Below are 12,755 nucleotides of genomic sequence, written 5' to 3'. Positions count from 1 at the left end.
CTATATTTCGTCTTCATACTTTTCTACTGGATGGTTAAGACCAAGGTAAAGCAGGACCTATGCAACAAGAGTTGTAGCTTTTGGGTCTGAGAAGGTCATTGAAATCCCCTCAGGATGTATCTTGAGATCCTGTACCTCAGATTGTAGAACCTTTGTCAGTGTCAGCCATGTGGATGAGTCACGGCCATTGCTTGGCCAATATGTTCTCTGTGAAAGCCTGAGAGAGTGTTTTTTCTCCATGGGACTCTCCTTAAGCACATTCTACATCATTGATCACTTTCCTCTTTGACCCCATAATCTCCTTGATCAGAAAATTTGGGACACTACCAAGTTACATGATGTAACATTACAAGTTCTCTTATGTGCTGAGTCTTAAGTGACCTTGGAAGGCTAGGGCCATAAAGTTGGCTTTCCTTGCAGCCTTCCTTTCTAGGATTTTTTGTTGTTCATTCTATTCTTGTTTTTATTTTTTTCCTTATCTCTTTCTATCCTATCTTCTTCACCAGTTTCCCAAAAATTTCAGGATCTCTCTTTGTTCTCTATCCTTCTAATCTCTTTCTCTTTTTTTCCATTTTTCTGTAATTCCTTTTATATTTTCTTCCCTGAGGGTAAAATTGCCATATTTACTGTGTAAAATTTTCCAGTTTGTCTTAGATTTTGATGTATAACCACAAATCTAGTTCATATGTTTAAAGATGGCAAATTAATAGTTACCACTGTTTGTCATTTTCTTGACTGTGTTTGATGCTATTGTTATTGCCGATTGTACTACTTTAGCCAAAGAGATATAATTATTTTAATATATTGTTTTTCCTGGCATGCCAAGACTGACACTGCCTAACAGTCATAAACAATTCTATAGGCTAGTGCCAAAGAAAAAAGATCTAGGCCAAATAGCAACTTCTCATCCCTAATAAGTAGAAGAGGTAAAATCTTTTCAACAGACTCAAAACTCAAAAGTCAGCTACAGCTGGAAGACATCTGTGTGAAATACTTTCTAAGGGTCCTCAATACTAGCAATAAAGCTACCTGCCATAAACAATTCACAAGCATCAACCCAGGAATTAAACTAGAAAAAAGAAAATGAGAAGACACTTAAGTGAGATACGCTCCCAGACCTCAGCTCACCAAAGGCAAATTCAGAGGGCAATAGCCAAATGCTATTTGGCCTAGATCTTGTTTTTTTGGTGCTAGCCTATAGTACTGTTTATTACCCTTAGGCAATTCAAAAACCACCCACTTGGACTCTGAAGTCGTAACAGAAGATGTAACACAGCAGAAAAATGAGGCTTCAGAAAAATACCAAATCAGTAATAATCTCTCAGATAACTACAAAGATGGTGACCACAATGAAAGACATAGTTAGTGATTCTAGAGAAGATACAGATAAAAAAAAGTAGAAGAGCATAGGAAAATGATGGGAACTATGAATGTCCAATATAGGAAAGAAATGGAATCCATGAAACAGATTTAAGCAGATAGCCAGGAGATTAAAAGTGCCATTGAAAGTATACACAGCAGAATGAGACAATGTAAGGATAGGTTATCAAATATACAAAACAAGATTGAGGTTAATAATCATGAAAGATTTCTTAAAAATAGCAAGGGACTGAGAAATATCAACCCAGAAGTTGATAGTTGATAAAAAGAAGAATAACATAAAATTGATAGGAGTAAATGAAAAATCAAAAGATAGTGCAAACATAAAAAATCTGTTCATAAGAGTCATGACTGAAATTTTCCCAAGCAGTGAAAAAGAATTTGGCTTTTATATAGGTGAGGCATAGAGAACTCCTTAGCTATGATTAAAATAAAATCTACACCAACACATATTATAGGCATATAATAGTCAAGATTCAATACAAGGATAGAATATTAAAAACTGATAGAGAAAAGAAACATTTACTTATGAGGGGGAAAGCCCATCACAGGCAGAACAGGCTTCTCTACACAAACCATCAATTCAAGAAGAACTTGCAGAACTATTTCAAGTCCTAAAAGAAAACAACCTCCAACCCATATTAATGCACCCTGAAAAAATATCTTTCAAAATTAATGGAGAAATAATATATTTCCATGACAAAGAACACTGGAGGAAATTTGTGAAGATCAAACCAGCACTCTAAAATGTTCTGAAGAACAGTCTAGAAAGATAAAATGAGCACTGTAACTCTATGAACCCCGACAGACTGAATCCATCAACCAAGGTGAGTAAATGGGGGGTGGGGAGTGAACTAACAACAGGAAAATAACATAAGTCAATATATATCAGTTGTAACAATCCACTTTTGTTGGTAGCTGAGTGGATAGAAATATGATAGGCAGTCAGACAGGGCTAGGCCCTGAAAGGAGCCAGTATGGAAAATGAGGGCACTATGGGTATACAAAAGGTGAAACAAATGCAGCCACACACCTCCCTAGGGATGGATATCAGGGATGGTATTATAAATAGCTATCAATAGCCTTGACAAATCCAGGAAGAGAGATGTTCTCTCTTTGCTGCATCTCCTGCAAGAATGAAGACCATTCTCAGCAATCAGACTGTTGACATTCCAGCAAATCTGAAAGGATGCACAGTTGTGAAGGGCCCCAGAAGAACCTTATGGAGGGACTTCAACCACATCAACATGGAACTCAATCTCCTTGGGAAGAAAAAGAAGAGGCTCCAGGTGGACAAATGGTGGGGAAACAGAAAGGAGTTGGCAACTGTCCAGACGATCTGTAGCCATGTACAAAACACGATCAAGGGGGTCATGCTGGGCTTCTGTTACAAGATGAGGTCTGTGTATGCTCACTTCCCCATCAACATCATTGTTCAGGAGAATGGGTCTCTTGTCAAAATCTGTAATTTTTGGAGTGAAAAATACATTCACCGAGTTTGTATGAGGGCAGGTGTTGCTTGCTCAGTATCTCAAGCCCAGAAAGATGAGCTAATCCTTGAAGGAAATGACATTGAGCTTGTTTCAAATTCAGCTGCTTTGATTCAGCAGGCCACAGCAGTCAAAAACAAGGATTTCAGAACATTTTTGGATGGTATCTTTGTTTCTGAAAAGGCAACAGTTCAGCAGCCAGATGAGTAAGATCCAAGAGTTAATCCAGCCACAGAAACAAGCTTCTGTATTGTAAAGCCAATCTGTGATATTTTAAGGAGACAATAAAAGATCTTTATTAAATAGAAAAAAATTTTAAAAAAAGAAAAAAGAAGAAGCCAGGAAGAGCCACTAACCCAAGTCACTATAGGAAAAGCCCCTGCTCTGTATTCATGCCTGCTTGCCGTGTGACTCTTCCCTATGATCCTGCTTTAGTCAATTTTACCTGAATAATTATGCTTATAATCTCCTGGTTGATCATATTTAGTCCCACCTCATGCCCCTCTTGTGAGTTCTGATATTTTCTACCTTAGACCCCCCTCACCTCATGAATTTGCTCAAAAATCCCTAGAAAAGTCAGATTCCTGGGGCAACCCAGTCAGGTCCCTCTTCTGTCTCTCAGACAGAAGCTTTCTTTCTCCCAATAAATATATTTTGCTCTTAACTTCTGTTATTCCCAAACTTCATTTTTTATTTTAGAGAACACAAATAAATTCTAGATATCTTTCTGGTTGGGAGTTTCTTTCCCCTGTCTCACAACTACTGTGGAAATCAATGTGGAAATTTCTCAAAAAAACTAAATCTAGAGGTTTCATTTGACACAGCTATTCTTTTTCTTCTTATCTTCCAAAAGAATTAAAAGCATCATACCACAACAATATATGCACATCCATGTTTAAAGTGGCACAGTTTATAAAGCTAAATCTTGGTAACAGACTAAGACTTCCTTCTAAAATGAGCCTCTTGAGACTTTGCAGAGGCGTGTGGTAATAAGCAGACATGTGCCTGGAAGAGTAGATGTTTTATCATAAATCTAGCCTTTTCAGATCACAGAGATTTTTTTCAGTGCTTAGTTAGATGATTAGGTTCTGAGAAATAAGTTTACATGAATAAAGTGCTTATGAGATTGGAGTAGATCTAGAATACTAATTTAGTCATGTATAATTACATATATTGCAATGCAAGAGTGGATATGCTCGTACAGGGTATGTTTAGCACATTTCCTTTCGTGGTTAAGCATAGGGTTCTAGATCATATTCAGAAATCCTTTGATTAACTTGCTGTAAAAAATACTTACTTTGTAGTTACATTATGTTTTATGTAAGCAGAATAACACAAAAATGAAAATGCTGTTTGGTGAGTAGAATCAAAACAAGGGGGAGAAAGGAAAAACATTTTTTGAGGGAGACACATAAATATGACCCCAAGAATCACCCACAGGAAACAGTAAGAAATCTTTTTTTTTTTTTTTTTTTAAATTTTTATGTATTTGGTACAGGGTCTTACTACACAGCTAAGACTCGTAGTGATCCTTCTGTTTTCAGCCTCTCCAGCACTGGGATTATAGGCATGTACCGTGCCCAGAGGGCGGGGCTGGCTCTGCATGCAGAACAAGGACCAAAGCTTGAACCTTGGTCCCTGCCCTTGCCAAAACAGCACTTAGTCTGCTGAGCTATCCTGCTGGCCCAAAACAGTAAGAAATCTTGTAAACCATGTCCCTATACCAAGTGTAGCATTATATTTTCTGAGAAAATATCTTCATTTGTCTCTTGATAAATCAGATTTTCTTCATACAACCCCACCAAATGAAAGCAAGTCTGCAGAGGTAACATGGTTCCAATATACTGATCTGTCTGCACTGCTCTAATAAACTAGAGTATAGCACTTTTTATATTTCACACACATGTTTGCACTTGGTCTTTTGAGATGAGTTGAACAATAGGATCCTTGAAGATGAATGAAGACCTGTGAAGGGCTTATAGAGTAGGGAGGATTTTGTTTGTTTATTTGTTTTGTTTTTGTCAGGTGTGGAAGTGGCCAAAAAAGAAGCCAGAGACCCTGGTGGTGGAGACAGAGGTTGGAGCTTTTATGGGATTGGGCTAGGGGTGGAATATATATGTGTGGTACGGTGACACAACAGGTGCTGAATGGGGGAGGATTGGTGAGTAAAAATCAAAAGGGAAAGTACCTGGTTAGCCTAGGGAGAGAGAAAGAAGGACAGTCTAGGAGTGACTCAGTGTCCTTGGTGCTGGGATCCCGGGGGCCATCCTGATTCATCACCATGATGACCGAGGGACCGCTGCATGGGCACAGACCTATTAGTTTTGAGATAGGGTCTCACTGTGTAGTTTATGCTGGACTTGAACTCACTTAGGTAGCCCAAGCTGGCCTTGAAATCACATGGATCTTCCTGCCTCAGTCTCCCAAATTCTGGGATTATAGGCATGTGCCACCATTCCTGGCCAGAGTAGAGTGTTCTATGCTGACCGCAAACCCCGTTATTTAGAGATCAAAAGAGGAAATGGCAAGATTATATTTTTTAATTGAAAAGTGAAAAGTCAAATTAGGAATTTCATTTGAATAGTTACACTAGCTCAAATATACTGAGGTGGAGTGAAGGACTTCTGAAGTTGCTCTATGTCCACTATCGCATACAACACATCAAGAATTACATTCCTAAAATTCCATGCAATGGCATAAATAATTCTGGCCTCAATAATATGTCAATGCAGGTGTCTTGATAAGAAACAGTTGGTACACTTTATTGGAGTGGTTGAGGAGAATTGAATGAAAGAATCATTAAGCAGGTATGTGAAAGGGTAAGGTACACTAAGAGGGGATCAGGAAAGGTCCAGGGTTAGCAACAGCAGGAAGCAATTACCATTTTGAAGGGGTAAGTAGAAGGAATAGTTTCCTCAGGAACCGGCAAGGGCTGGGCCTGGAGCTAAGACACTTGACGGGACCTGTGACCTTCTATGGAGAAGTTCTGCCCTGCCAAACTGTGGCCTGTTTTCCCTCTTCTACCACCTTTTGATTTCCTGCCATCTGTCCTGTTGGTTGAACGCAGTGGGAAGATAGCAAGGGTTGATTCAGTGCAGAAGGAACAGCCTCCCAGAACAAAGAATAGGACACAGTTAGATGAAGAGTGAATCTGAAAGAATTTATAGGAATAGCCAGTGAAGCAACTACTCTTGGTATCTCTCCATGGCTGGAGAAATATATTAATGTTTCTTTTATATCCAGCAGGATTTTTTTTTTTTTTGGAGGGGGAGGACTGACACTGAGTTATATCCTCAATCCCTTTTTATTTTTTATTTTGAGATAGTTTTTGTCTAAATCACTAAGTTTCCCAGGATAGGTTCAAACTGAAGATCCTCTTGCCTCAGCCTCCACTGTCCCTGGCTTCCTGTAGAATTGTTTAATTGAAAAACATACCTATCACTTCTGAATACTTGTTTCTAATTGCAAGGGTGTATTATTATTATTATTTTTAAAGTATATATACAGTTTAGTTTCTTGTCTTTTTTTGTGGGGGAAACCAGGGATTAAACTCAGGCCCTTGTGCTTGCCAGGGAAGCCCTTACTCTACTGAGCCATTTCCCCAGCCCCGTGAGGCGTTGTTTTGTGAAACAATTAAATTTCAGGTGACATCTGTAAAGAATAATTATTTTACTTAAGACTACAGAACAATTATGTATTGAAGTCAGTCAGATAGATTATACTTACAAAGGTGAAATTAACTTCCTGTTTGTTACTGCATCACAGTAACATGACAGGGAATGTTTGAGATAGTTTGATTTTTGCCTGTGCAGATTTCACTTTGGGGCTTGTTCAACTGAGTCAGCTATTATGTTTTGACTATGAAATGTTCCCCAAAGGCTTATGTGTTAGTTTGGTTTCCATCACAGCAATGTTTGCGGGGGGTGGGGGGGGGGCGGGTAGTGGTTTTGAGAAGTGATTGGATCCTAAGGTTTCTTATTTCATCAATGAACTAATCCATTGATGGGTTCATAATTGAATGGACTACTAGGAAGTGGTAGGAGCTGTACAAAATGGAGCCTAGTGGAGGAAAGAGGTCACTTGGGACATCCCCCGGGCTGGTATAGCTTGTCCTTGCCCCTTTATTCCTCTTTCTGCTTCCTAGTTGTCATGAGCTTTTCTCTGCCCATGCTTTTCTGCCATCACGTCCTGCCTTCTCACAGGCCTAGCAACGAAGAGAGCAGATAACCATGAGCTGAATAACCAGATAACCATCACCTCTGGAATTACGAGTCAAAATAAACTTTTTTCCTCTAAGTTGTCATCCTCAAGATCTTGTCACAGCAAGAGAAAGCTGGCTAACATATCATTTCTTCATCAGGACATCTGAAACTGAAGTGTGAAAGACGGGTGTGAATTCTACTTGTAGACATTTGCCATATCCAGTAAAACTGAGGGAAAAAAAGAAATAAAAAAAGATTTCTTTATGGATTTTTCTCTTTTTTTCTTTCCTTTTTTTTTTTTTTTTTTTCAGTCCTGAGGATTGAATTCAGGGCTTTGCTCACACCAGGAAAAACTGAGCCAGCCTGACAGGACAACAGATTTAAATGAGTCTGAAATAAAAAATTCCAAGGGTAATTGGTTCAAATCTCAACCATAACTTTTGCCATGGAGCAGCTTCTTACCATAGGCAGACACTGAGGCCAGAATTCAGCTGAAGCCCTGCCATGGCTTGAAAACGTAACAGCTTTCATCTGATGGTTGCGTCTCTCTTTCACATGAATAATTTGTAAATCTAGATAGGGGATAGAGTTTAGTTTGGAATTTGATGTTGATTGTTCTTTTGTTCAATTTATTACTGCTTTTATTTGCTAGTGTGTCGCCTAGGTAACATACCATAGCAGGTGCGTTTAAGGTTAAGGCAATGATGTGTATCTTTGGCAGTCTGCAGTTTCCCTAGGGAAGCTAAATAAATTATCTTGATTTCGTTTCTTTTCTTTTTAGATTTCAGTGTTGTGATAACTTAGCAAAACATTCCAAGACCTTTTGAATGCTTGTATATGTCTGTTAGCCTTTTTGATAAGTAATGCTGGTTTGTTTTATAATATTGGCATCTGTATCCTTTTAGAAAAAAAATTGTGAACGATTGTGAATTGGGCAAAGAGCTATCCGGATATCATTTCAGTGGAATGCTACAGTCTCTGAGAAGTCCTATAGGACCATATAAGAAGTGTTTGTTTTTGGCCACACTATCTTGTAACTCTCTTTATAGAGACAAATGATAACTTTTCAAATTATTCCTGTCCATAAAATTGTAAAATTGTCTCCAGTGGAATACAACCATTGTCCTGTGGATACTGACTAACTTTACCTTTTTTGCATCCATTTGTAAATTCATCTCAGCATTCTTTACCTGAATATAAATGTAAAGTAATTTGAATCCACCTTTTTAAAGCTTTTTATGTTAGAATAGATTTAGGTTTATAGAAAAGTTACAGTTACAACAGAGAGTTTTCATACACCACTTACTCATTTTTCAATTGTAAGCCAAACTTAAGGTCCCTAGTTACTAGGATACACTTATTGTGATATGGAATCTACAGTTCACACTTTTTTCAGATATCATTAGTTTCCCCCTGACATTCTTTTTCCGGATTTTGCCCAGGATATGGCCTTCTACTTAGTCGTCAAGTTTCTCTAGGCAGTGACAGTATCTCAGACTGTCCCTGTTTTTGATGATTTTTGCTCGTCGTTTGAGAAGCACCTGTTACATATATTATAGAATTTCCTTCTGTTAGAATTGGAGATTTTTTTTTCAAAATAAAACCAGAGTTACAGATTTTTCAGAGGAAGAGGTTGGGGGTAAAGGGTTTTCACTTCTTATCAAGGGTACATGCTGTTCTCTTACTGTTGGTGATGTTAATATTGATCATGTGGGTATGGCAGCATGTGAAAATTTTTTTCACTGTAAAGTTAAACCCTTCCTCCTCAGTGGAAACAAATCACTAAGTATATTCCATGCTCAAGGGGTGGGAGTTATGATGCCTCTTTGAGTAGGGAATAGCTATGTAAATTAATTGGAATATTTGGATACAGCAGGTTTGAGCTCTACTTTGAACTGGTTGTATTCTATCACTGTGTTAGTTAGCTTTCTGTTACTATGACAAAATGCCTAAGAAAAACAAGTTAAAGAAGGAAATTTTTATTTTGATTAACTGTCAGAAGTTATCATTCACAGTTAAGTAACTCCATTGTTTTTAGGTCTATGGAAAGGCAGAATCCTGGTGGAAGAGTATGGCAGAGAAATCATCTCATCTTATGGCAGCCAGGAATGAGAAGGAGACAGGAGAGTGAGTGAGGGATTTGATAAAATGCTAAATTTGTTAGTTGCCCAAGCTGCTTTGAACTAGCAGTCCCCTGGTTCATCGTCCCAAAGTGCTGGGATTATAGGTATGTACTACCATGCCTGGCTATAATATTCTGATTTTACTTACTGACTCTAGAAGGAGATACACAAATAATAAAAATTTTAATGATGTATTGCTCATATATACTTGAATGTTCAAATATATTGGCTTGAGATGGAAAACAGCAGTATTATCAAATGATAGCCCTCTGTTACTTCTGCAAAATAAATTTTATAGGTCTTCAATAGGCTTCAGTAAGGACACTATAAACATTCCACAGACATAAAATTTCCAATATAGAATTAATGAATAACTGTATTTATATATTTATCCAGTTGGCAATAAACATTTATTCACTGTGCCAGACCCTGAACTATTTATTGGAGGTATGAAAGGACCAAGATGATGTTCTTTAATTCAAGAAGTTCAGAATTTAATTAGAAGACAAAAGAAGACAATGGAAAGCCCTAGAAAAAATGTGATTTCTACCCCAACCATTACATTATTTTCTTTCCTTTGCCTATCAATGGGGGAAGAACAAGACTTACAAGGGGAGCCAGATCCTGTAAAGCACAATGTGAACTAAACTGGGGTGACTGGCTCTTATTCAAGGGAAAATAAGTCTTGTGACCCAAACAGTTTGGCACAAAATGAATTTTTGAGTGATGTCACTTCTGGGCAGATTTTTTTCTCAGTCAACAGAAAGACTGACTTTCCCTTCAGAATATATTTCTGCCTCCTTGTTCTTTTATAATACTGTGCTGCTTTCAGACTGTCTAAAATTTGCTTCAGGCCTGACCTTCAACTCCAACTGTTTGCTTCCTCCGGGCCATACTCAAAAGTCTAGTATTTTAAGTACTACTGTATCTAGCTGTATGCTGCTGTGTGTGAAGATGATTAAAGTAATTCTCATTATCCTGTGAATGAAACTTACCCTTCTTAAAAGGTATATTTGCATTTTAATAGCAGTCCATTAACACAAATTAATTGCAAATTGGTAGACTGTGTGAATTACTTTATTGTGGGAAGAAGAGTGGGAATTGTGCTTTAATTGTCTCACTTGAGAAGAATTGCTGCTCTTAGTGTGTTTGCAGTTTCTCTTCCCAGTCTCCTCTCCACTCAATGCAATTTTGTTTTCCTGCAGTGATCATGTTGAAAGCTTCTTAGGTTCAATTCAACAGACGTGTTTCAGACATCTTTCTTAGCCAGTTTACATGCACTTGGGCTTGAAATGTTTTTTCCTGTCAGAAGCCTTGGTTTTCTTTCTCTCTGCTCTTCATACTCATCTTGAAGTTTTCTTCATCAGACCATCTCTTCTGCTTATTTCTAAATGTCAATATTCCAGTTTTGCCTTTGATTTGTCACTGTGCACACTCACTAGAGACTCTCTGTTCACTCCTGTGGCTTTAGTTGCTATTCATTCATTCACTGACTCATTCATTCATTCATTCATTCATTCATTCATTCATTCATTCATTCATTCAACATATAGCTATTGGGCATACCTAGTGTGCTACCTGTGTTCTAAGCAATGTTCATACTGCAAACCTGTGCATGCAAAGCTCATCATATAGAGTGGGAAAGACAGATAAGGTGCAAATACACAGTTATCCAATATAATACTAGGTAATGATAAAGGCTATGAAGAGAAACGGCAGTGTAGAAGTGCCATTTTCATCAGAGCCTCTTGGAAAGATGATAGTTTCTCAGTCTGAGTGGAGTGATGCATTATAAGCTTGTAGAGTAGAAATTTATCTCTTGAACTTTAGATCCTACTATGCTTTGGCCTATTTGCTAAAGCCTTGGTGCCCAGCTGGTGGTGGTATTGGGAGGTGGTGGAACCTTACATAGGGCCTAATAGGAGGGTGTACAGTCATTGGCAGCATTTTTTTTGCTCCTGGGGGTTATAAAGAAATTACCTGCCTATGGATGTGTTCCTGCCATGATGTGCTGCCTCAGCACAGGCCCAAGAGCAACAGATCAACCAGTCATGAGTGGAAACCCCCAAAACCATAAGCCCAAGTAAACCTTTCCCATCTTAAGTTAAAAAAATTCCACTGGATAACTCACTTGGATGTACCACAAGTACCTAAAACTTCACACTTCATATGTCCAAAACTGAACCCGTTGTTCTCTCTTTCTCTCTCTCTCTCTCTCTCTCTCTCTCTCTCTCTCTCTCTCTCCCCCCTCCCTCTCTCTCTCCCCCCTCCCTCTCTCTCTTCTCTTTCTCTGCCTCTCTGTCTCTCTTTCTCATTCCTTATTTCTGAAAATAATAACATACCTGATGTCTCCCAAGTTAGTGGTATGTACATTTTTCATATTTCATTCATCATCTTTCAAATAGCTTTTCTATGCTTGGAAATTCCCACATTAAGACTCAAATGTCTAGCCTCCTTTGCAGCTAGGATACAAGCGTGCCAGTTAGATACCCTCAGGCAAAACTAAAATTGGATGCAAACAATGTGAATAAACAGGCTCTTGTGTGGCTTCCATCTTGTTGGTCAAAATTTCAGTCTTGGGGGATTGAAGACCTGCTATAGAAATGATTTAGTAGCAATAACAGTTGCAGAAAAAAAGTAGGGTTGTCAGACTCAGCAGCAGTAGCAGCAGCAGTTGGCATTTACTAAAATAGGGAATCTTAGCGACAAACTCCTGATCCCAAATCATTCTGTGCAATGGTTTGGGCATTGTTCCTGGGAGCTTCATCTTGAATATCTCTCCATGTATCCCAGTACTTTTGTAAGTTACCTGTTATCTTTTCTTTCTTTCTTTCTTTCTTTCTTTCTTTCTTTCTTTCTTTCTTTCTTTCTTTCTTTCTTTCTTTCTTTCTTTTTTTTCAGAACCGGGGATTGAATTCAGGCCCTTGTACTTGCCTGGGAAGCACTTATTCCACTGAGCCATCTCCTCAGCCCCACTTGTTATCTTTTAACAACTTACCAGTCCAGTTATTTAAATATAAGATGACCAGCAACTGCATAGTTTTTCATTATTTTTTTATAATAAAATATAACAGAAAATATAAGAATGACAATTTTATCCAATTTATTTGATACAAGAATTGACTGGCTGAAATGATACCTGCTCAAATAATGCTCAAGATAATATGTAAACAAACACCCTTCCCAAGTGATGCTTAGGATAAACTGTTAAGTAGTTAACAAAGTAGTAGTTTTGGGTAAAACAGCATAATAAAATGTATTATTTGCAACAAAGAACATTAACTGATGCAGGAATCAGCCTAAATCTTTCCCTCTCCTCCTATCCCAGAGCCAACAGAATTTACAGGGTGCTAGTGCCGGGGATTGAACCTAGGCCCTTTCACATGCTGAGCACATGCTTTACCACCGAGCTACCTCCTGTCCTTTATCTCCAGTATTCCTCTCCCCTCCCCTCCCCTCCTCTCCCCTTTCTTCTCCTCTTTTTTCTTTTTTTCTTCTATACTCCTCTACTCTTCTTCTCTTGCCTTCCTTCTCTTCCTTTTATTTTTTCTTTGTGATAA

At 38.2% G+C, this 12,755-nt stretch overlaps 1 pseudogene; it reads left to right on the top strand.

Annotated features, from left to right (window-relative positions):
* The first annotated feature begins 2,516 nt into the window (after positions 1-2,516).
* Positions 2,517-3,080, top strand: LOC101568585 (annotated as a pseudogene).
* The last annotated feature ends 9,675 nt before the right edge of the window (positions 3,081-12,755 follow it).

This window comes from Octodon degus, unplaced genomic scaffold, assembly GCF_000260255.1.
Source record: "Octodon degus isolate 3935 unplaced genomic scaffold, OctDeg1.0 scaffold00086, whole genome shotgun sequence".
NCBI classification, from domain to species: Eukaryota; Metazoa; Chordata; class Mammalia; order Rodentia; family Octodontidae; genus Octodon; species Octodon degus.
Note: the sequence above shows the minus strand (reverse complement) of the source record. Positions and strands in the feature narration are given on the sequence as shown.